The 24992-nt window shown below is 39.0% G+C and overlaps 1 long non-coding RNA gene across 2 annotated transcripts in view; it reads left to right on the top strand.

Moving 5' to 3' along the window:
- The first annotated feature begins 224 nt into the window (after window positions 1-224).
- LOC123822055 overlaps window positions 225-24992 on the top strand; it is a 113410-nt gene continuing 88642 nt past the window's right edge. For both annotated transcript variants that reach the window (XR_006786208.1, XR_006786207.1), the window contains exons 1-4: window positions 225-359; window positions 3689-3852; window positions 20588-20653; window positions 23905-24022. This is a non-coding gene — a long non-coding RNA (uncharacterized LOC123822055). The remainder of the gene's footprint in view (window positions 360-3688; window positions 3853-20587; window positions 20654-23904; window positions 24023-24992) is intronic.

The following is a 24992-nucleotide window of genomic DNA, read 5'->3' as shown; positions in this document are numbered from 1 at the left end:
CTCTCTGGCCCTTTACAGAAAAAGTGCTGATCCCCATTCTAGACACCAAGAATCAGCTGTGAGAAAAATAGGAAACATTTCTGTAGTTATGAAATTATATTCTAACAGGAAAACAAAAAAATGAACAAGATAATTTCAGACCTTTGAATATATTGAAAATGAAACAGGATGATGAGATAGAAAGTAAAGACAGCTAATTCAGACTGAGCGATCAGAGGAGACCTTTGGCAGTGGGGCTGAGAGCTGAATGCCATGAAGAATCTGGAAAGAGATGGCTCCAGGCAGAGGGAACAGAAGTGGTGGGTCTGAGGAACAAGGAATGTGGTTGGATGGAAGAGAGATGGGGAGAGGAGTGCAAGGTGAGATCAGGGAGGCAGCTGGGATTAGGCAGGAGCTGGATCACAGGCTCTTAGGATGGGGCAAGTTTTTCTTTCTCTTTCTTTCTCTATGGGCAAAGGGAATTCTCTGAAAGGTTTCATGCACAGGGACGACATGATCTGAATTATAGTGTATTTTAAAATGGTCAATTTGACACTGCATGGAACCAGAGATTCTAGTAGAAGTCAAAGAGGAAACAGGCAGCTAGAAGCTGTTGCAAATGACCCTGCAGGATGGTGGTGGCTTGCATGAGGATGCAGCTAGAGTAATAGGAGAATTTGGGTAGATTTAGATTTTAGCTTGGAAATGGGATGTGAAGGCTTGCCGTGGGGGAAGGTGAAGGAAAGAAAACTTGAGGATTTCCCTTGAGTATTTGCTAAACCAGCCATTTCCTAATGTAAATCATACTTAAAACTATTAAAATATATGAAATTAATGTATGTCTGAAACAGGACTTTCTATCTAATGGGTGTTTTTCGCTTGTTTTCTACTAGAAGTATTGTTGTACATCCATCCCTTAGATTTGTACTAAGTTTATTTTTCTTTATTGTTCCCCTTAAATGTAGAAAAGAATTTATGGTATCTACAAAGGCATATTATCTTTCAAAAAAAGAAAACACAGACAGGGAGCTTTAAAGTGGAAATCCATGTATGGACCTCTTTCAACAGAGAATGAGGAAAAGGTCTGACTGGCCACGGGACCAGCTTCACACCACTTGTGATCCTTGTCCTGCATAGGAGCTCTGTTGTTGATTCGGGGATAACAGGGAAGTAATTAGATTTCCTTGTGACATTCTCACAATTCCTCTTAATTTCAGCAGCTATTTGTTACATTGAGTTAGTTGTTTCAGTCCAGCCTGCTAAGATATATAGTTGATATTTTCAGATGAACAGCAACAACCTGTATTTGCCCAGGCTGTAGAAATGTTAGTTTTCAGAAAGAAAACACATTCCTCCGAGGTTTGTCAGCATGAACAAACATTGACAATGTGTAGTTGCAGAAAGTTGTTGTGAAAAATTGGGAACATCATCTTACCCATGCTATCATTAAGAACGTGAGAAAAAGAAATAGAAAAACCTTTCCCAGATTTTTAAAAAATATTCTATATAAAGGAAGCCAGAACTTTCAACCTTCCCACATATGAGTGTTTTAGCTACACTACTGACTTACAAAGTCACACAACTTGGAACAGTTTCAATCATTGAGATGGTTGAAAAGATAAAATAAACTGGGTGATGGGAATGTTGTAGTAATCAATGTCAGACTCAGTAGGACTTTGTGGTAGATTGAGTGTGTGTGTGTGAGCATGTGTGTGTGTGAGAGAGAGAGGGAGAGAGACAAAAACCACTCCAGTTCACACTTGAGCAGTTGGCTGGAGGATGGTGCCTTTCACTGAGACAAAAAATGTCCAGAAGGAAGTCACTTGGGAGATGAGGGGAATAAGTTCCATTGGGAACTATATTGAGTTTGGGGTGTTCACGAATATCCATTTGGTGATATCCAGAAAGCAGTTGGAGATATGGGTCTGAAGTTTATAGAAGAGACCGAGATGAAAGCTTTAGAGGATTTGGGATTCTTTTTATTCTTTTTTACTTTTTAAAATATATTTTATTGATTATGCTATTATAATTGCCCCATTTTCTCCCCTGCACTCCCCTCCACCCTGCCCACCCCCTCCCACCCACATTCCCCCCCTTTAGTTCATGTCCATGTGTCATAAGTTCTTTAGCTTCTACATTTCCCATACTATTCTTGCCCTCCCCTGTCTATTTTCTACCTACCGTCTATGCTACTTATTCTCTGTACCTTTTCCCCCCTCTCCTCCTCCCACTCCTCTGTTGCTAACCCTCCATGTGATCTCCATTTCTGTGGTTCTCTTCCTGTTCTAGTTGTTTACTTTGTTTGTTTTTCTTTTTGTTTTAGGTGTGGTTGTTAATAACTGTGAGTTTAATGTCTTTTTTCACTGTTCATATTTTTTATCTTCTTTTTCTTACGTAAGTCCCTTTAACATTTCATATAATAAGGGCTTGGTGATGATGAACTTTAACTTGACCTTATCTAAGAAGCACTTTATCTGCCCTTCCATTATAAATGAAAGGTTAGCTGGATAGAGCAATCTTAGATGTAGGTCCTTGCCTTTCCTGACTTGGAATACTTCTTTCCAGCCCCTTCTTGCCTGTAAGATTTCTTTTAAGAAATCAGCTGATAATCTGATGGGAACTCTTTTGTAGGTGACTGTCTCCTTATCTCTTGCTGCTTCTAGAATTCTCTCCTTCATTTTAATCTTAGCTAATGTAATTATGATGTGCCTTGGTGTGTTCCTCCTTGGGTCCAACCTCTTTGGGACTCTCTGAGCTTCCTGGACTTCCTAGAAGTCTATTTCCTTTGCCAGATTGGGGAAGTTCTCCTTTATTATTTGTCCAAACAAGTTTTCTACTTGTTGCTTTTCCTGTTCTCCTTCTGGTACCCCTATAATTCAGATGTTGGAACGTTTAAAGATGTCCTGGAGGTTCCTAAGCCTCTCCTCATTTTTTTGAATTCTTGTTTCTTCATTCTTTTCTGTTTGGTTGTTTTCTTCTTCCTTCTGGTCCACTCCATTGATTTGAAACCCGGTTTTCTATCCATCACTATTGGTTCCATGTGCATTTTTCTTCAATTTCACTTATTGTAACCTTCATTTGTTCATTTAATTTGCAAACAAAATCAGCCAATTCTGTGAGCATCCTGGTCACCAGTGCTTTGAACTGTGCATCTGATAGGTTGGCTATCTCTTGGTCCCTTAAAAGTATTGGCTGTGGAGCTTTGATTTGTTCTTTTTGAGCCTTTTTTTGGGGGGGAGGGGGGGTTCTGGTCACTCCTATTAATGTTTGAGGGGCAGAGCCTTAGGTGTTCACCAGGGCGGGGCACCTCAGTCACTGGGTTGTGATGTTGTATGTGGGGGCAGGGTCAGAGAGGGAACAATGGCACTGGCTCCGCTCTCTCTGGGATTTTGGTCTCCTCTGCCTCTTCCCACAAGCAGATTGGGCCCTTCTGGTGCTGGTTCCCAGGCGGGTGGGCTTGTGTTCATTGTAGGACTCTGTGGGTCTCCCCAAGGAACTCTCCTGTGAGGCTGGGAGATTCTCCCGGCCTCAACCCTCACAGGTGTTTTCAATTGGTGACTTTAGGCTTTGTTTCCTGGCACTGGGTCCCTGGGTTGCAAGTCTGTGTCACTGCCTGTTTTTGCCTGGTTTATCTGCGCGAATGTGTGACTGTGGACAGCCAGCTGCCTTGTACGCCTCACTGGGTCTGCTTGTTGCCTTCTACACCCAGGGTCTCCCACCGGGTCCATCAGCTGCCCCTGAGCATCTGGGGTCTGCCAACTGCCACCTGCACCCTGCGTGCCCGAGTCTGCCAGCCACCACTTTTTCCTGCTGGGACCCCTGGACCCCTGGACCCCTGGACCCCTGGACCCCTGGACCCCTCTACCCCTCTCGGTAGGCCTCCGACTCTGCCCCTCTTACCGGTCTGGATGAATGGTTGTTAGACTTCTGTACAGTTCATTTCTCTCTGTTCTGGTTGTTTTTTTTTGTTTCTAAATTTTTGTTGTCTTTAGTTTTGATTGTGCAAGGAGGCACAGTGTGTCTACATATGCCTCCATCTTGGCTGGAAGTCGGGATTCTTGAAAATAAATAAGATAGCCCAGAGAAAGTGTGCAAATGGAAAAAGGCTAATATTTACTCTCTATGAAGTAGGGTTGGAAAAGAAAATTGTAAAGGGGACTGCAAAGGGAGAATCAGAAAGGTAAGCAGTAAACCAACAGAGTGAGGAGCCATAGAATCCACAAAAAAAGAATATTTAAAAGAGTGATCAACAGTGTTAAATCCTGAAGAATAGGCAACCAAAAAATGACTGAAAATTTATTTCTACATAGATTTTGGTGATCTTGGTGAAAGAAATTCTGGTAGAATCATGTTAGAAGAAACTAGGTTACAGTATAGTAAAGAGGATGAGTGGGAAGTCAAGAAACAAAAGTGAGTATATCAAGGGTTTCAAGAGGTTTCATAATGAAGAGTAGAACTTTAGTAAAACATTGGATAAAAGGAATGTTGAAAGAGAGTGGTCCCCATTTCCCTGCCATAAGATCTGAGTTTAATTACTAATGAGAAGAAGTAAGAGAAGGAGGTATATACAACCTCTCTTAGAAGGTCGGATATAGGGGAAGGAGGGATTAATTATAGATCAGTGTCCCTGAGAATACTGGGATGAAATTCATAGAACACAAATATAGTTGAGTGATTGACTTTATATAAAGTGATAGATTCAGTATAAGAGAAAAAACAGGGTTGAAACTGAAAGTAGATCTAATAAGTCTGATAGAATTTGAGACTTGTGATGACTTCCATTTTCCCAGTAGAGTAGGAGGAAAGGTTATCAGAAGGAAATGTAAGATGAATTGTAGCTTTCAGAGATTCTAGAAGAGGAGCAAGAGAGCTTAAAGCAATGTGGAAAATTGTAGAATGGCTAAGAAATCCTTACAGGTTCTTTAATAATCCAGTTGGACAGCTCAGCTGAGAATGGTGATCAGATGTTTATGATAGCAAATCACCCAATTCCGTCTTACCTGCACCTCACAGTACTGAAGCATGCCTGCTAAGTCACATGGGGAAAACAGCTGAGTTCACCTAGGGTCTGGTGGATGCTATGGAAAGACAACAGGGCAGGAAAATTTAAAGAGAGGCATCAGAACATTTGACCACAGAATCTAAGCAAGATAATTTTGGGAGTAAAGACAGAAGGGACTGTTGGCAAGGAAGGAGAAGAAGAGGACTAGAGGTACTGATGAGGCCCAGCCCTCATTCTAGGTTTGACATGAACTTGATACTCAATTAATAGTATGGGTATATAGAGGCCTGCTTCTAAGTTCAAACACTAAAAGTCACTAGACTCCCCCTCATATAGCCCAATCCTCCATTATCAACAACTCTATTACAACTGAAGAAATTAGTTTACTAATTCAGAATGTCACCCTACCTCTGCACCTTTTGTCATAATAATGTCCTGTATTAATGCCTATTCCACTCTTTTTTGCCTTTTCAAATCTTTTCCCCCACCCACCACCTTTTCAGATCTTATCCATCTAAGGCTTAATTCTCACTTTTATTTTCAACACTTCCTTCTGAGGGAAAGGAAAGGGTATAAAAAATTCCTTGGCATTTATTTAGTACCTATTATGTTCTTGGAAATGTATTTTTCGTATGTAGGTCTAATTCAGCATGGGCATGAGAACTCTCATCTTCCTTTTGAGAGTGGGTTATCTTTATTGTCTTTAACACTACAGTGTGTACAGCATCCCTTCATGTTTACTTGTATTGAGAGATTTTTGTGCCTATGCCTTAACCTCCTACTTGATAGTAATTTTTTGATAGCTTAATTATGTTGTATTTCCCACAGCAACTTTCAGAATGGATTGGACATGTCAGGCACAAATTCTTACTTAATTAAGAATATAAAAACACTGATAGTAGACTAAAGATGATGGAAAAAAGGAAAAGAAATGTGAATGCCAATTATCATCCCTTGTAAATTCATGGTATGTTCTGGGAATTGGGAAAAATGAGATATGTTGACCTAATGTTCTAAAATAATTAATATACCTTCTGAAAGTGAATAATTTACTGTTCTCTCAGTAACTCAGGCATGATATGTTTATTATGGAATGTCTTATAACCAGTTTCACATGAATATTTACTTTGAAAAGCAGTCAAATGTGATATAATTATAATGATAAAGACATAGATTTCACTTTATCAGTTATGTTTACATATATTCATGAATTGATAATTAAAATATAATTCAGTATTTGACTTTATTTTGAAAAATAAGTACTATATAATTTAGAAGTATCATATTAAAAGTTCATGCATTTTTTAGTAAAAATAGCATTTAAATTAAAGTTAGCTAAAAATGTCTTTAAAAGATTTGATCCAATTTTTTTTAAAAAGTAGTGTTTTTAAATTGGATATTAATGCCAGTAGTTCACATCTTAGCAGCAGCGCAGTTAGAGCACTAGGATTGCCCCATTAAAGAAACTCTGTAGCCTCTCATCAAGAAATGACTATGACATTTTCTTAAAGAACTATAAAAGCTTTCTTTTTTTTCTATCCCAAATTCTCCACCATCTCCATTTTCAGGAGGTTTATAACATTTTTACATTCAACAACTAAACTTCATTTAAAGGCTTTGCTAACATGATATTCATTTAATAGACAAATTAATTCAAGCACAGACAAGTTAAACATGTCTGAGTTTTTGCAAAAAGGTTTCGCCGGAACCTGCAATGGAACTAGAGTCTCCTATTTGCAAATGGGGTAACTATTTTAGAACATATAGTTTGTGGGTAAAGACAGTCAAACTTCGTTTTATGAAGATGAATGGATCCATTTTTCTTCCTATTTACAATACTGCCATCACTTTCAGCATGGAGATGATCCTTTTTTTTTAATAGTTCAGCATTTTAAATGTTTAGCAGGCTCTCACCTTAGAAACAGGAGAAGCTTTTTCAATGATAAATTCACAGTGACAGATATGTCATGGAGATGACAAAATCTGGGCCATTTTATGTATGTATGTAGTACTCTGTATGTAGTAGTACTCTGTATGTATTCATACATGTATGTAGTACTCTGATCCCTAGACATACTGTAAAAATAGCATCTTATAGAAGCTACCAGAACATGGTAATACCATGTATTTGTATATTTGTATATTTGTAATACCTTTAATATTTGTAAAACAAGTGTTATAACAAATTTTCATATATTTTATTCTACTTTTTAAAGTTATTTTTCCTATTCTAATAAAAATACATGCACATTATAGAAAAAGTAGAAAATACTGTCACATAAATAGATGAAAAATAAAATAAAAGTAAAATAGCATTACTCTGAGTTAAACTCTGGACTCTCTGTGTGTATATGTGGAGTAAAGTTCCATGTGACATAAATATACATATATGTCATATGTACACATTTTTACTTGGTTGTACACTTAATAATAATTACGTTTTACACACTTTTATGTACTAATAGCTGTATTTTTTATTTTCATATTATTTTTAATAGCTATATAATACTCCATTATATAGGTATATTCTGATTTATTTAACCAGTTTCTATGATTGAACATTTGATTATTTCTAACATTTTGTTATTAGCACACTGGTATACATCCTTTTATATATATCTTTCTGCACCTTCTTAATTATTTCCTGAGGCTAAATTTCCAGAACAGGAGTAACTAGGCCAAAGGTCTGGGCATTTTTTAAGTCTGATTAATTACTGCCAAATTGTTCTCCTGAAAGTCTAACAATTTACACCCTGACCAAATACATATGAGAATAGCTCTTTTCCCCATCACTTACAGAAATTAAACTTAATTTTCATTGTCTCATTTTGATTCTTATAATAACTGTTAGGTAAACCGAGCAGATTAGGAGAAATGCTAGTTGTCATACATTTAGGAAGTAATAAAACAGGAAGTCAAGTTTTTTGACTTCCCATGTCACATATTTCTTTTATAGCCCATACTTTTTGTCCATCATTGTTGACAGTGGCAATTCCAAGTGAGCCGTCAGGAAAGAGCGCCTAGCAGGAACTGTTGCGTGCCGCAGCCTGACTCCCATCTGTGCTGCTGGCAGTCGCCTGGCCTCCAGCCATTGGACTGTGGGTGGCACAGTTCTAGTATTCTGAGAAAAAGGCAGTGTTGTCACACTGCTTGTCCAGGCCAGTGCTGAAGCCAATGCAGGGGGGAGGAGGAAAGAAAGTTGGAGGCAAAGAGGCAGCTGACAATGACCAAATTTTAGACCCTGTAACAACATGTCCCTAAAACTTTTTGATTCTTGCCCTATACTATGAGTAAAGTGGTTCAGGCTAGCCATCCGATCAAAGAAATTTTTTAAATTAATTAGTTTATTTTTATCATTTTTATTGCAAGTTTATACAAACAGGATTCTGTTTTTGTTTTCACTTATACAAAACATTCAAAGATCCAAGTTCTCTTAAGCAAAACAAAAGAGGTGGTGAAAGGAAAATTTCCTTTTGGTTAGAAAAGCATAGGAATGTTGTTGTTTTTTTCCCAGAGGGAGGGTTATTATATGATTTTGTACATTTAGCTCAATTATAAAGAAAATTTGCAAAAAAATAGTAATGAGTATAATTTTGTAGGTGTTTAACAAGAACTAAAAACTGTTTGGCTATAGAGTTTTGTTAAGAAATGTTAATTAAAAGTGTCAAGGATATTTGTGAAGGGCTGTTAAGTCAGATAGAGTAGTAGGCGCTGTGGCATTAGTAAGATGAAGAAGTTACAAGCTTGTCCTCAGAAGCATCCCATCTCGTAGTGGCAAGAAGACTGCTCCAGAAAGCCTTCCTGACTGACCATTATCAGCCTTGGTTCATTTGCTCTCTTCTGTGCTTTGGCATCACTGTTCTTTTTCCATCATTGAACATACTTTATAAATTGAGGTCATCTATTCACATGTCTGTAGTGTCCACTAAACTGAGAGTCCCTGGAGGGCAGGAATCGTGCCCTGCTACTTTCTGTGTTCACTGCAAGAGGCCATGGAGAAGAGAGGTCATAGGAACTTAACAGAATGAAGTTATACCATAGGAGATATATCCTAGTTTATCATTTTGGGGGTAGGAATTATTTTTTATCATTATATTCATTGACTCTCAAAAATATTGGACTATACTTTTCAAATTTATTAAAGCCAATTTATATAACATTAAAATGTTTCCAGTTTTAGTAATTTTGCAAACTTGAGCTAATCATTTAATTTATGGCCTTAATAATTTTAATCTTCCAAGGTGTTAGAACAGGCCAATATTTTTCAACTGATGTTAAAAAGACCTATCTCAATATTCAGGAATGGGGTAGAATACATAAAAATCTTCATTAGGATATTTGTAGTTTGAAAAAATATATTGAATATCATTATATAATTTCACATTTGGAAAATAAAAAAGATACAATTTCTGTAAAATTAAAATATAGAAATAAAAAGAGTTCTGAGAAATGTTTTCCCCCAGGTTTCTCAGAGGTTGGGACCAACTCTTCCCACAGAGTTGTATAAGAATCTCTAGGATAGGTCTGGAAAGGGCCATAATTTACATTCTTTTATGTTTTTCAATGAGTTGAATAAAAGTAAGAGACACTGCACTAATCCCAAGAAGCTTCAACAACCTAGGATTCCATCATGGTTGACATAAACCTTGGTTTCTTTTGGCTATGTTGGAAAAGTTCATTCACCTTTTTTTTTAAACTTCCAATTTGAAGAAAGGCAAAAACTACAGAACATGTTAATACTAGGTTCAGAAGGATAAAGAGGATAAGAAAACCAGCCAGGCTGAGTTACTGACATATTGCTATATAGAACTGTGTTTGCTTCAGCCCACGTGGTCAAGGATTGGTAGACAGGCCAACCTGGGCTGCTTTTATCCTCCAGTTTACCTGTGTGTACCTACATCTGCAGAGGCAGAACCCGTTTGTCCTGTCCCATGGTATTTTAAGCTCTGATTCTAAACTATTACATAGCTTTAGACTAAGAGCATTGTTAAGTTTGGGGCATAGTCCACAGATTTAGAGCAGTAATTTTTTAATTTGACTTTTAGATGTAAATCTTAAAGTAACTCTGTCAATTTGGGTTCCTGGAAGAACAGATGGCAAGATAGGATATTGTGAGCAGAGAATTTATTGGGGAAACACTTGTGGAGGAAAAAAGGAAAGGAGTATGAGTAGGCAAGGAGAGCCTTTAGACCGTGAAGCAGGTCTGTAAAAGGAAAGAGAAGAGAGGATTGGGCTGGAAGGAGCCTCAGACCACGGTGCAGTCTGACAAAGTCTCAGCCAGGCCATTGGGGACTCCCAATCTCCCTGAGCTCAAATTTCCCCTTAGAGATGTCCTATGTCAGGCAGAGGTGGCCTGGATCTACTATTTCTCCCCAGAACCTCATGGTGCTCTATTATCATCTGGGAGGAGCAAGCAGGAAGCTCGACCTTATGTGCATGCCACAGTGAATCTAAAGGTGCGGCAGTTTGAGTCAGCTATGTTTCCTGCAGCAGGTCCTCTGGAAGGACGAGGTGAAAGGCCATGGTCATGGAAGTACCCAAATGTATGACTTTAAATCCAAGGATCCTCAGCAGAACTGTCTGGAGTTTGTTGGCATTATTCCCTCTGTTCTCCACCCCCATTGCCAGCCTTGCTCATGGCTATATATTCCTTTTCTAGACTCAATTTCCACAGAGCAAGTTTAGATAGGGAAGCTACACCTCCTTAGGCTCACTTTTGTTTATTTTTATTTCCTACCCAATAAAACCATTCCTTTTTTAAAAAAATCCTAATTTTGCAAACATCTCAGTCATGAAATTCCCAGCACTGTGTTAAGTACAGAGGACACAAGATGAATAAGACACCTCAGTGGGCTCATGCCCTAGTGAGGGTGTGTACACATTAACAGAAATTTTAATAAACAGAGGAGCAGACTGGACACAGAAGGGGACTATCATGACCAGCCTGGGCAAAGGCTGAGAAGAGATTTCAAGGGCAACAACAATTTACTGAGACAGACAAGGGAGTCAGAGGCAAGTCTAGGCAGAGGCCACAAAGTATGAGGAACAGACTATAAGAAATGGGGTGTTCCTGAAGGATGAAGAGGAAGACTTATGAGCTAGGCAGGATCTAGATTTATGCTTGGGAACTTGTATTTGACCTGGTAACCAGGTTGGATGTATATTTTAAATGTGTGGCAGAGGATTTGGGTGGGCAAGACCAGGGAACAATAAAAAGTCATTGCCTACTGAGTATCTATTTCCATCCATTCATCAATATGTCTGCCAGAGGACAGGAGGCCTGGGGGGAAATGCATCACTTATGTTCAGAAGACTTGGGTTCCATCTCAGCACAGTGGCTTACTGCAGTTTAGACCAGTCATATAACTCTAGAAATGCAAGTTTCTGCTATTTATAAACTACCAATAAAGAAACTTGCCTTCACCCTTATTGAGCTATTGTGAGAGTTAAATGAACTGAGACAGGCCCTTCTGAAGGCATTTGTGAACTTTCAGCACTGTAAAAACTAAGGGGTTGTTATTAGTACCACTTAGGAAATAACATGCACCTGGGAAAACCCACAGTGTGTGATTTTGTAAGAAGTTGCTCAGCCTTCAAGAGAGAAAATGCCTGGCTCAACATTGGCCAAGAGGAACACATCTGGGAAATTACGACATGAGGTAAAGCAAACAGGGCTTTCTGTTTTGCTTTTGGAGATCACAATTTCTTAACCATCATTCTCACTGTTCATTCTTCCTCACCACGGGTGGTTCTAAAGTGAGAGGAAGTTGGGTCAGGGAGCATTAATGAGGCAAAGGGTATGGTTAACATTTACTTGATGTAACAAACAGAAACGGAACAACTTTAGTGTGGGAAAGATAGTAGGTTCGACATTGGTAATGTGAATGGGCATATGTGTAGGGGTAGGAACAAATTCAGCTTTATCAGAAAACTTTCTGACTTTCCAGGAGCAATATGGGATCTGTATTCTCTCACACTCCCAGGAAGAGATAACAGCATGCTATCAGATAAATAAAACTTGCCCTAACACTTCCCTTTGGGGAAAAGTGTTTTTAATTCCTCTTCCTATTAGTTCTTATTGATGCATTGTTTGGTTCTCACTGAAAAAAAAAAACCACCTAGAATATGATCAATATGCACAGCGTTGGTGAGACTCTGTGGCCAGGCCTCATGCCTGTAATACCAATGTGTGCGTAAGCGGATGAAAAAACTCTCCAGACAAACAATCCCACTAGAGGGCCCATTCCTGTAATAGTGTTGATTTCCTAAGAGTTGTCTGTTCTATGAAGAAACACTTTTTTTTTTTATAGAGGAATCATCAGGAATATTGGCATGTCAGTTGAGACAACTGTTTGATTCATATGAAATTTGCTGACAAAAATGTTAATTATATTTTCTTGAATATTCATTAGATAGATTGATTTTTGCCATCTTAAAAAAATCTTAGGGACTTTTAAAACTTACCATATGACTTATGAGAGACATTTTGGAAAAGAATTCCCCCAAAAGGACATGGCTGATAATAGAGAATGATTTACTCAGTACCAACACCAGCCACTTCTTGCTTCTCTTACAAAATTATAGAGAATGAAAAACTAAAAATGACATGTCCTCAAAACCCTTGTAATTTAACTTTGAAGTGCAACCTGGGCTCTGTCATACAAAAGCAAGTACTAGTTTTCTGTTATTGCTTAGCAAATTACATAGACTTAATGGCTTAAAAGAGCATCATTTATTGGCTTCCAGTTTCTGCAGATCAGAAGTATGGGTGTGGGGTAGCTGGGCCCTCTGCTCAGGAATAGAACGTAAACATGAAAGTGATGCCCCATCACACTCACAAGTCCCGCTCACACTCAAGGAGAGGGTATTGTACAAGGCATGCACATCAGGGAGCAGGAATCTTGGGGATCCTCTCAGAATTCTACCTACCACAATGTGCCATTTAGAGGTAGGCGTGGCCGAGGCGAGGTGATGTTCACAGGCAAGGAGACGACTGCACCTTTCAGCCAGCACAGTGGCACTGCTGGTGCTTCCAGGGCAGTGTCAGTGGAGTTTTCACTCCTACTGCCATGTGTGCCAAGCAGTGAGCAGTGGCAGCAGGGGGATTTTTACTAGAATAACTGATATGGTTGAGTATTTTTTCTAGCTAACTTTTTCTTGAGCTTATTTGGTAGCATTCGAGGTTGGTTCTTTGGTGCTCCTACAGATGGTATAACCTAATGGTTATAATAAATCCCTTTCTGCTTAAACTAGCTATAGTGAATACTTTTATCTGCAACATAAGTCCTTGATTGATATAACAGCATCTTTTTAGATCTCCATTAAATATGTGTAATTCTACATTGTCTTCATATTGATGAATTTATAGAACTTTAGAGTAGGAAAGATATTTTCATTTCTAAAACTTCTTTAAGCCATATTATATAGTAAAGTTGTAATAGAGTCCAGGATATGAGAATAGTTTTTTTTTCTTTTGAGGGAGGAGGCAAGAGGGGGAATTGTTCAATAGTCCTGACAGTTTGGGACTCACTGCACACTCTTGGAGCTTATAATACTCATTATCATATCAAAGACTGAAAGACCTTACAGGAAAAAAAAAACCTGTTAGACTTTTCTTAATTCAACCTAGGGTTCTTAAACCAAGGCTCAGAAAGGTTCAGCAAGTCACCAAAGTCTAGTGGTGGGTCAGTGATCTAGTAAAGGCATAATAAAACTAAAGAACCAGGTGTTCTGGCTCCCAGAAACATTAAGTTTATTCCTTACTCCTTACATCCGCCTGAGAAGTAAGTTTCAATGAATACAAACACAGCTTCATGAGGAAGTAAAAGATATTTACGTAGATAGTTCTGGCAAATGCATCAAAAATGTCTCCATGGGACCTGTCCTATCTCTTTGGGAAGCTGGGAACCCCAGATATGTCCACCCACACCCTGCTCAGCAGGAGGTGACTGCCGGGAGGGTGGACTCAGGGCTGTTGTTTCCTGCCGCTCAGTTACTAACACAATAGTCTTCCTGGGAGCCAGGGCCAAGGACTCCCAGACCACAGCAAAAAGGAGCTTGTGGACAGCAAAAATTAGGCTTCAGGACATTTTGGTAATTTAGCACAGTTATCTTCCACGCAGCTATTTTGGGCTTAGGGCTTGATAGAAAATGAATCCTTTTAAAATGAGTGCGAAATTAAAGTTGTAACAAATGTATTAAGGTCACCACAAAAGGCAATAGGGATCATGTACATAACAGAAACCCAGTTTCAGGATCAGAGCGCTTGCAAGCACTTGCCTCTTCTGCATTCCATAATGTAAATCACATCACACACATCTGACCAAGAGAGATGATGGTTCCAGGGGGTGCATATTTTAAGCATGAAAACAAGGAGCCATTAGTGTTACAAGCACAGCCGACGGTCAGCTGGCTGGCCTGACACACCTTGGCATTCATTATTCCCCAAGGCCATGTGGTAGCATCTTGCAGAGGCCAGGGGTGGATGTGGACGTGCTTAAGCAGTTTCAGGACGTGAATTTTCCCTTCACTGTCCTTGGAAGGAGCTAAGACTAAATAAAGAATCTAGTCTGTACCACACTTTTATTATTGGGAAATGATTTCCCCTTCAGGGCAGAGAGGTAGAATTACAAGTTAGACTTCTTGCATTCTCTCCCAACACTTCCCTCCCCTCCCCACCCCACCCCAATCCTTCCTTTCTGTAGCAGCTACATTTCTATAAGGACTGGTTTACTGGTTAAAAACAAAAACCCAAACCCAGGAAACTATCCCCATAGTAATGTTTTGTAGCCACTCATACTCTTAAAAGAAAAGAAATGGTAAACAAACTGGCCATTACAATTAGTCATAAAGGGACTCAAACCACAACAGAAACCCACCACAATTCTATGGGCAAAATTTCCACATGAGGGTATATTCTCCAGGGTTTGTGGTGTTCCCCAGAGCTGTGGCTGAGGCAGTATGCTGTGAAAGGCTCTGGGCTCTGGGTGTGCTGCATTTATTGTGCTTGAGGAGTCAGGAAAAGGTAACAGGACTTTGGGTAATGGTGTACACAGTTGTATTCACTCTTCCATGCCTCGTGTTCAGTGGACATTCTCTGGCCTTTTTGGTTCAGCAGTTGAGCCCCCACCTAATGCTTTCAAAGGAAGCTATCAGGCCAGTGGAAGTCGGTTGTGTGGATACTCTTGAGGACTATAAAAGAGATCTTGTTTCTTTTAAAAAACAGCAAAGCAAGCATCCAAGGAATGGGATGTATGACTTTGGGACTTACTTATGAAAGAGGAAAATAACCAGCAAAGTAACTTTCAGCCCAAAATGTTGGTACATGTGTGAATCAAGAAGTAAAATCAAGTTTTAAATAATATTTTCCTCTGTCATTAGTCCTCAAAACTGTATGAAACTATATTTAGTCTATAACCGATGAGATGCAATGAATATTTGAAGCAGAAAGATGTATAATATGATCAACTCCGTGCTTTGTTAGATTACAATACAATTAGGATAGAGTTACCTGTGAGAGAGAACACACACCCTGAATGCAGGTCGATGTATAGACACATGTACTTCTATTCTAGCAATGCCACAAAATGTTTACATCAGAAATATCCAGAAAATTTTACAAGTACAGTTGTTTGTACTTTCTCTATAATATATCTGTCTTTCCGTATTACACAGAAGTTCTCCAGTGTGTCTCTGTCTGGTACCTACTCCCCAATCTAGCATGACTTGAGACTTCACTGTATTTGGAACTCATTTGCTAGAATATTCTTTATTATAAGAACATGGGTTCACTTCTCCCTTGGAATTATCCATGCTAACTTTATATTTAAAACTGATTCTTTGAGAAAGTAAGGTTTCCAGACCTGAAGTGGTATAAAATAACCATATTGCCATTCATTCTTTTTTTAAAAATCTAATGGCCTGAATTTATTTTAATAGACCAAAACCAAAATGAAAGTACTTCTTTTAAAACCTTTGGTTTATAATGATCTGAGAAACAAAAGGAAGATGGGGTGTTGGGAGTTCCCAGCAGAACGGACGGGTGTTCTCTCCGTCACTGCTCACCAGGGACTTCAGTGCAAACTCCGGGAAGGAGACAAGAGGTGATACGGGTATGGATAAAGTTCCCCAATTATTTTTCTTCTTTTGTCAGGCTGTACCTTTAAATGACTATCTTCCTGGTCCAGAGCAGGAATGGCTGCTCCTTTCAAATGAGTACTCAAACAATTTTATCTGGCCCATTAATGGACATATTTCTGATAAGTGAATAGAGAGAGCTGTTATCCTCATTTCAAAGGGGCCCGCAGCAGGCCAGAGAGAGTTGGCTCCTGGGAACTTTCAGAGAGACACTCATAAAGCAGGCTGATAGCCTCGGTGTGTGCCTTGGGCCTGTACTTTGGACCCTTCGCTGCTATTCTAACAGGTGAGGCCCCAGATGCAAATATTTGGTTTGACCCTCTCTTACTGTAAACATTGCAGTCCTTAGCTCTATGTGAAGTATAGAATTTATGGCTGTTTGCACAGCCGTTGTCAAAATAATTGTAAATTCCACTTTCTTCTTATTTCTCAAGGCTTGGTAGTGGGGCTGGCATTTGGGGAGGGGGGCACATTTCGTGAAAAAGTAGGTGAGTAGTGAGTTAAGGAATGAAAAAAAGACAACAACGTGAACAGATCCTGGGACTCAGCATTTACATTCAGACACAGAGTCAGAGCATGGAGTAGGTGTCCAAATTTCAAATCGACACAGGCAAGGCAATAACTAATAACTCACCAGGGTGTACATAAACGCTAACCACCATTGCACGTGTGCGGATTGTTTCTCTTTACTTTCTGTCCATGGCCACACATTATGATTCTTGATCACCTTCCTGGCCACGCTTTATTGAATCCCACCTTGCATTAGTATTTTCTAAAAGGCAACTTTTTTTTTCCTTTTTCTATCGGTATAAATCTTGCCTCTCCCTGTGGGTTTTAAGCATCATCAGGGTAGGTCTGCTCAGTATGTGGACATGGTTCAGTGAGTAGAAAGAGCTGGAACTGTACCATCAGCCCTGCTGATTTTAAATTCTGCTTCTCACACTTGCTAATTGTGAACACATTGGAAAGTTAACTTCTCTGAGTCTCTGTTTCTTCATCTCTCAGAAGTAAACACTACTTTTCAGTTTTGTTTTAGGCATTAAATGAGATAGTGAATATAAAGCCCACAACCTAGATCCCGTTTCTCAACATCTTTCTTTCGCTTACATTTCTTTGGTATCCCCTCGCCCCAGCACCTTCTGCTCCCACTTAGTGTATGAGACATGTAAACGTGTTAGTAACTGTAGTAAAAATATATATGCTTTTTGAGAGTGTTTTGGAAGGTTTAAAAACTATCTAGTTTAAGTTTGTGTCAGTTTGGAGAGATTTAATCCTTAAAAAGCTCCACCTGCCTTCCCTTCTGTCAAAGTGTTATTTCTTGCTGAATGCTCCTCAAGATAGTTGCCTTAGCTCCCTGCTCTGCCATTGCAGACATGGCCTTAATATTCTATCCATATGGCCATGTTTAAATCTGGAAACAAATTTGTCAAGAGGCAATGGAAAGATGGGAAGTAGAGAAAGAAGATAAGGGGTGGAAACTTGGTAAAATATCAGTGAGAGGGAAGAGAAAGGGCAAGTCCCTATAAAACAAACTGAATGAAATACATTCAACATGACAAAATTCCATTTAAGCAATGTGATTCTTGCAGCACAGAAACAGTGAGGTCGAAGACTTGGATAGACATGATCAAGTCTAGCACGGATCTGAGCATTGAAGAACACCTGCAAATGTGGATTCCCCAGTGAACTAGAAAGCTGAGAGATATGACAGAAAGCTTAGTAAGTGACATTAATCAGTCCTGCAGTTGGAAAATATTTATACGCATAGCTGAGTCAGAAGTATAAAAGACACTGAAACTCAGAAGCTAATAAGCAACAGCATGAAGAAACAAGGACGTTTCAATTATTGATCCAGATCTTGAGATAAGGTCTTATGTAGGAGATTTTTTGCATGGTATATGTATAGTACATGTAATAGTTTAATATTATTATGGATGTGTACATTGGAATATTATTTCCCAAGCTTTATGTGTCACTCAGTTTGTGTTCCCTTCAAGGACATTTTAAAACAGCATAAATATATTTTCTAAAAAATTTTATTGTATTTATTTATTTAGTTAGTTATTCTAGAGAGAGAAGAAGGGAGGGATAAAGAGAGGGAGAGAAACATCAATGTGAGAGAGAAACATCTATCAGTTGCCTTTTGTACATGTTGTGACTGGGGACTGAACCCGCAACCTAGGCATGTGCCCTGACCAGGAAATCAAACCCATGATCTTCTGGTTTGTGGGACAGCACCCAACCAGCTGAGCCACAGTGGCCAGGCAGCATAAACATCTTTTAAGAAAAAGTTCAATAGTTAAATTTCCTAAAACTTTGAGAAGAACATTAAAAATATATCCAACTGCTCACTGATGATTGCCAAAGACTGTACGAATATATTTCCCACAGAACCTCCTTTTCCCGACTCCTATAATATGTGGTCTTAGGTACCAGCCCAGTTAACTTTGAAGTGTGGGTAATACAGAGTCCAATGTGGATGGAAGGAGTATTAAGTTCCTTTCTTCAACAAACAAACAAACCATAATCCCATCAAATACGGTGACATGGTGCCTGCTCCCCGCCCATGCCTGCTACCATGACCTTGCCACCCCCACAATGGTTGCTGAGCTTCATTTCCAGGGAAGTTGCAATGATGTGACTTATACTTATCTAGCTAAGGCACAAAGTAAAGGTTGCTGACAGGTAGGAGACCGGCAGACATCTCAGTGACTTCTACCTGGGATACTACCTATCAAACACCCAGAGTGAATATCCTTTTTGGTGCAGCTCTCTTCCTAACTATTCTCACAGTTTGATACTTCTATGGTGCATATGTGTGTCCCAAACAATTTATATATTTATCCATTATAACACTTACCATTTGCAATAATTACCTATATAATGCCAGCTTCCCACAACATGATATGTGGCACATATTAGGGAGTCGAACTGGGAAAACCTTTCTGAGCAGTCAACTTTGGTTGCCTAGGATCTAGGAGTTCCCCCAATTCAACCTAAGCTATTAGTAGCAACAGACAAATATATTGGGTTCTCCCAGTGCCATGTGCTTTTGCTTTTTATGATATGCCATTTTATTTCCAAGACACACTGTCATGGCCTTTGATTTCTCAAAGATTAAATATATTCTTGTGAGAAGAAATGACATCATTGCTTATGAGGTCCTAAATTCTTAAAATAAATTTATAAAATAGGAAGTGTATATAATAGAGGTAAGATTTTTATACTCATGTCCCTACTTGTAGTTGGAAAGGTATTGTTTAATAGTTATTTGAAACTCCTTTGATACTGGTTGGGTGTAAGGAAACGCTTCATCATTGGGTATACTCTCTACTCGGGAGCTAGCTTAGACTGTGCTGTGGAACCAAACACAAAAATACTTTGAATGTCATTTGCATTTGGTGTGTATAACATTTTGACCTGGTTTGTTCTAAAAATCATGGACTGAGGTGTACTTTTAGAGGAAAATATATCAAAATTAATATTTGATTAATGGTTTAGGGAGGTCGGGGAAGGGGGCTTATTGTACCTTCATCTCTACTATTGTGCAGACAAAATTAATCAAAAACTTATTCAAAATTTACAAATTCAAATGAATTATTTAAGCTGCAGAAAAGCAAGTGTAAGGGGTAGCTCTAGAGATGCACATGGAAGGACAGCTATGGGCTTTGCCCCGAGCTTGCTTTCCGTGTGGGAACTGGGAGTGTTTAAAGGTAGTACTTGTACCCGGCTTAGCCTCAAGCCCTGCTCCGGCCTGGTTCTGCAGGCATGCTGTCCCTTCCCCTCCTGCCCCCACAGACGTGTGAAACCACAAAAGCATTTTCCCCCAGGAAATAGATTTTGATTATGGTAGGAAAATGAGTGTTAACACTTGTCTTTCATGTTTCTCAGTGGCTCTGCGACAGGCACAGGCTCCAAATAACAAGTAAATATTTAATTGTAAATCTAACAAGCTATTTTGAATATTTAAAGTCCAGGCATTACGAATCAGTAGCTGCTTGTCCAGGATGTGCTAAAAGGGAAAAGGAAAAAAAACAGTGCTAAGTTGTTTTTACAGTAATTTGGGAAATAAAATTAAAATAAGAAGTTGCTGCCTACAGCTCTTGTTTGTTTTTTCCTCCTGTCTCTTAACTTTTATCTCAAATCTAACATTGTCCAGGGGAAATAACAAAGTAGGGGGTGAGAAGGAAGTGTAGAGAGCTGGCAAGGAATCAGCAAAAGGCAGAACAGAAAGGAATCCATAATGGACAAGCTGAACTATACACATTTAAAGTAATAACATAGCATCTAAGGTGATGTGAAGATTGAAGACCCTAATAAAATCAAAGTTGTAAGCCTAACTTGTTTGCTTAAGTATGGAAATCAGTTAAGAAGCAAATGATCTGAACTTCGGCAAACTTCTTAATTTTATTTCAGTTTTAGCCCTAGTTTAGTTTAATAAACATTAATTGAGGACCTGCTTTGTTACAGGCACAGCCAGAAACTGGATTTCCTGTAAGCAATGAAAGAATTCTACTGTATTTGGAGAAAGGACAAGTAGGTACTTCACTATAATAACACAGGGTGCTATAAAACAAAACGTTATAGCGGAAATGATTGCTAATTGAAAATTTTTTTTGTTTAAATCCACTGTAAAGCTTGTAAAGGGCTACATGTAGGACGAACTAGGGTCCTGGAAACAGGTAAACATACTAATGAATCACGAAGGACTCTGTACTTCTGTGACTTGGCAAATCACTTGGTTTGTAAAAAGACATATTATGTATATAAATACAGACACTAAAAATACATGCATCATATACCAATTTCAAGCTCAGCCATCATTATGTATTATTATATTTAGCTATTAGTTATCAAATTAATAGTATTTTGTCATGTTTACATAAAACTATGGAAAATAATAAGATCCAAGCAAAATATCATAGAATGCTTTAGTTTTATATACTGTGGCTTTATTAAATATATGCTTACTCTTCCAAGATATCCAGATGTTTGGCTTTTTCAGGAAAAAATATTGCTTGTGTTTTTTCTTCTCTGAGTGAAAAAAGAGAAGAGAAAAACACTTTGACATCACATAGACTCAAATGTTTTTGTTGTCAAGATGTTATTAGAACCTTCTCAATTACCACCTATGGTTTTCCGAGTTAGTTATGCCCACATTAGATCTGACGTCATACATGTAATAGTCACTCCAAAGTTTTTACGATTTTTGTATCATACAAAACTTGATGCCAAAGCCTTTATAGCAGATGTGTTCAATAAGGACAGGCTTTACGAGAAATTTTCATCAATAGATTAGTCATTTCCCATCAATGGGCTGCTTCCTGATACAGTTAATCTCTGTCTCCTTCAGCCTCTAGACTCAAATGCTTTGGCAAGGTCATTGCCATGCTGATTCCATTAAGAATAAGGCATTATTAAGTCTTGCCTTGTCTGTAGGCTCACTTGTCACCTCCTCTCAGACTCTGTACTTGCCTTTGTCTCTCTCCAAACACCTGCAGGTATGGTTGGGTCTCTCCTGGCCCCGACTGACCCAATCTCAAGGTCCTCCCCCAACACTCCCAATAACCTCAAAACCACTGCTTTTGCTTTTGCTTTTCTCTCTTCTAAGCATTCTTGCATCAGTCTTTATTTTCAAGGGTTTATCACTTAGTGTTATTACTCATCTCGTGTCACAAATGCACTTGTATCACCCAAATTTGTTAACTTGATTTCATTCTCTTAAATTTCTTAGACTCATTGTGTTTGCGAAAACCTTCTGTAATCTCCCTTGTCCTTTGGTATGACTCATCAGTGGAATCTCCCTGCTTTTCCTTGCCTGTGTTAGAGTCTAGCATAAACCCACCAGGGATTTCATAACTTCTTGTCAACTCTGAGGCTTAAAAAAGTGTTAGGCTTACTTCCTCATTTCAGTTATTGTGGAACTAACCCCTCAACAACAACCAAAAATTTAGAGTGGCTGTCATTAGAATGATTTCTAAACAAAGTGTGAAAGATGCCGTTTGCCCCTCAGAGATCTTATTTGTCACTGCCCCCCCCCCCAATATTTCCCTTTCAGATCAATAGGCCTTCCAAACAGTTTCCCCCCTTTCATTCTTCCTTCTCTACCACATCCCCCACCACTAACACTTCAGATCCTCTTAGCAGTTTTCGTAGTCCACGGGGCCTCTTCCTGAAGGTCACACCAAGATGTTGATAATGGTTTAGTGGGTTTCTCTGCTAAAGAGTCTTTACAAAAACAAATACAGACACTTTTAAATGAGAAGTGCAGTAAACACACTTTTAATGAGAAGTGGAGTTGAACAGCCAACGCTTCCTCCAAGTTGGAGGTGTTTAGAGGGGGAGTGAGTTTAAAGGATGTAGTGCTTTCCTATACTCACCCAATACCCTGTACTCAGTCCCATATATATATATATTTTTTACTTGGTTTGCCAGATAATTTATTCCTGCTTCCAACAGTACTCTTAATCTGAAAACTCAAGTAATCACCATGCCCAAGTGGGAGAATCACCATCTCTGTGCAGCCTGTCTCTTCTCCAAGCACTCCCTAAAGATCTCATCCTGAGTTTTGTAGACAGAGTCCTTGACCCTGCATTGCATAACTACCCTGGAGGGAGAGATGTTCTCTCCCCTTCATATAACCTTGCTCTCTTCTAGAGAAACAGCTCTGCAAGACTAAATACACTTGAGGGAGAATGACGTTCTGTGGAGACAATATTTAGTTGTTCCCTTAAATTCAAAGGGCAGTGTTCCAAAAACATTTGGGGAAACAGAAGTAACTCAGTACAAGCCAGCCAACCGGTGGTCCAAACTCTTTCATTTGGTGATTTCTTGTAAGTGCATAGTTCAGTTACCTTAAAATCTATCATGATATTAACATGCTATTTAGGATTTTAACAAGATTATTAAGAGACTCCAAATCTTTCTGAGCTCATTTAGTAAGAGAATTCTTTCTTGATGGGAGAATAGTAAGGTCAGTGGTCCCATAACAAGGTACACATACTCCTTGATTTATTGAAGTGCAGGGGGAAATAATACAAATAAATAAATGTACCTCCAAATATTGTCTTAAAAAATTCTTTTGAATTCTTTTTATTATTCATAATATATTAGTTGATAACAAAGTTATACATAAGAAAACAAATTTTGGAGGTACATGCTTAATATTTTTTAACTGTTAAGGAGGTAGGAGCAAATAAGATGAGGGCCTGTAGATTAGTTTGCACCTTGTTCCGTAATACCCACCTCCCTCCAATCCATGCACTCCACTGAAGGTGGGTTCTATAATACCCAAGACACCATCTCTCATGTAAGTAGTATGCCCAAGAAAATTAAAACGTAGTCCTACCTCACTAGAATCTGAATTTTTTTTCTCTGAATTCCAGCCACCACCAGAAGTGGAAACTTAGGACAGCTACCCTGAGACTCTAGTATTCATTTAAAGAAAGTTAATGGTGGCTCTTGAAGGAAAACGTTGACTTTTAGGCCAGGGTGCTTATGTTTTGCATAATCCTTCAGTACCGTGACAGTTAGGCATCCCTGCTGGATAGATAGCTACAAGCTCTCACAAAGTAGGGCTTTGAAGAAGATGGATAAATTGGAATCAGTGTGAGGAATGTGGTTGCTCCTGAAGATTCCCTGCAGTCTGTTCTCTCATGGAAGGAAAATTGGAGCCTCCCTCCTTCTGGACATCAAAAGAGAAGACTTCTTATGACAGAGAAGATTGCTGGCTTTGAATTGTCACAGAAGGGGTTATTGGCATAATTCTAATTGGTCTGTTTCTTTAGGAGTTTGATAATCAAGGGACTCAAGATGTAAGGAAGGATGGATATCGAGGCCTTTTTCTGTTGCTGCCTGATCTGGGTTCAGCCCGAAGAGGAAACAGCACACTCTGGCTCTGAGGAGGTCTGTGTCACTGCACAACTGCAGGTGTGCATTTCTGCCATGGTCTAGAAGGTGGCTGTGTGGCAGTAAGTGCCTCTCTGAGTCTAAATGCTTTTAATTATTTGGTGTGTGGTCTTGAGTGATTTGCTTATTCTTCCCACTGGTAAAAGGGGTAACTGTTCCACCCCACAAAGTTGGGTATGCTGTATACCATACATAGCATTTATATGTTCTAAGTGCTAACTGTTTTCTAGTTTTTTTTCCCTCCCCTTGTCAATTTAGCCTGTCACCTGCATACTGTCTCTTGACTACCTTCCTTCACAATAGGATCTGACCTTTTGGGCATCACTGATCAGGAGCCTTCTGTGGATCCTCTTTTTGTAAATTGTCCCCTTACAGTTCTTTTTCTTCCTCACCAGTGATTTACCAATAATTGGCCATGAAACACTTGACCAATTCTTTTTGTCAAGTTGGGCTGGAGTAATAGTTGTCACATGAAGAATAAAAAGGGAGGGCACATGGTTCTGAGGTCTTAGCAAATTTGGGATATGAGAGGTCTGACAAAAGTGCCCAGGTTTCTCCAACGAGGTGGAAGGTTTCTAAACTCTTAACTTTGGGGCAAAAACCTTCATTATACAGAGTAGCTCATGGGCCCTGAGTTCTGTTGGACATACTTGAAGAAATATTGTTCTATACTTATCCTAAGAGCATTAGAAACTCTGTTTCCACACCTGCTATTTTCTAACATCAGCTGAAGACTGCATTGACTCTGGTTTCATTTCAATATTCTAAATAACATCATTCTAGTTCCTTAGTCAAAAACCACCGATGTAAGACCCTACCTAGAATCCTTTCCTAGGACAGGGAGGATTTTAAACATTTCCCCTTCTATATCATCACAATATACTTCTACTTTCACTATCTTGAAGACACTAAAGAAAGCAGAGATGGATTCTTCTATTGCCTCCCATAATTTACTAAGAATTTACAT

Source organism: Phyllostomus hastatus, unplaced genomic scaffold, assembly GCF_019186645.2.
Source record: "Phyllostomus hastatus isolate PE091 unplaced genomic scaffold, TTU_PhHast_1.1 phas_contig_40, whole genome shotgun sequence".
NCBI classification, from domain to species: Eukaryota; Metazoa; Chordata; class Mammalia; order Chiroptera; family Phyllostomidae; genus Phyllostomus; species Phyllostomus hastatus.
This window is presented reverse-complemented; position numbering and strand designations above follow the sequence as displayed.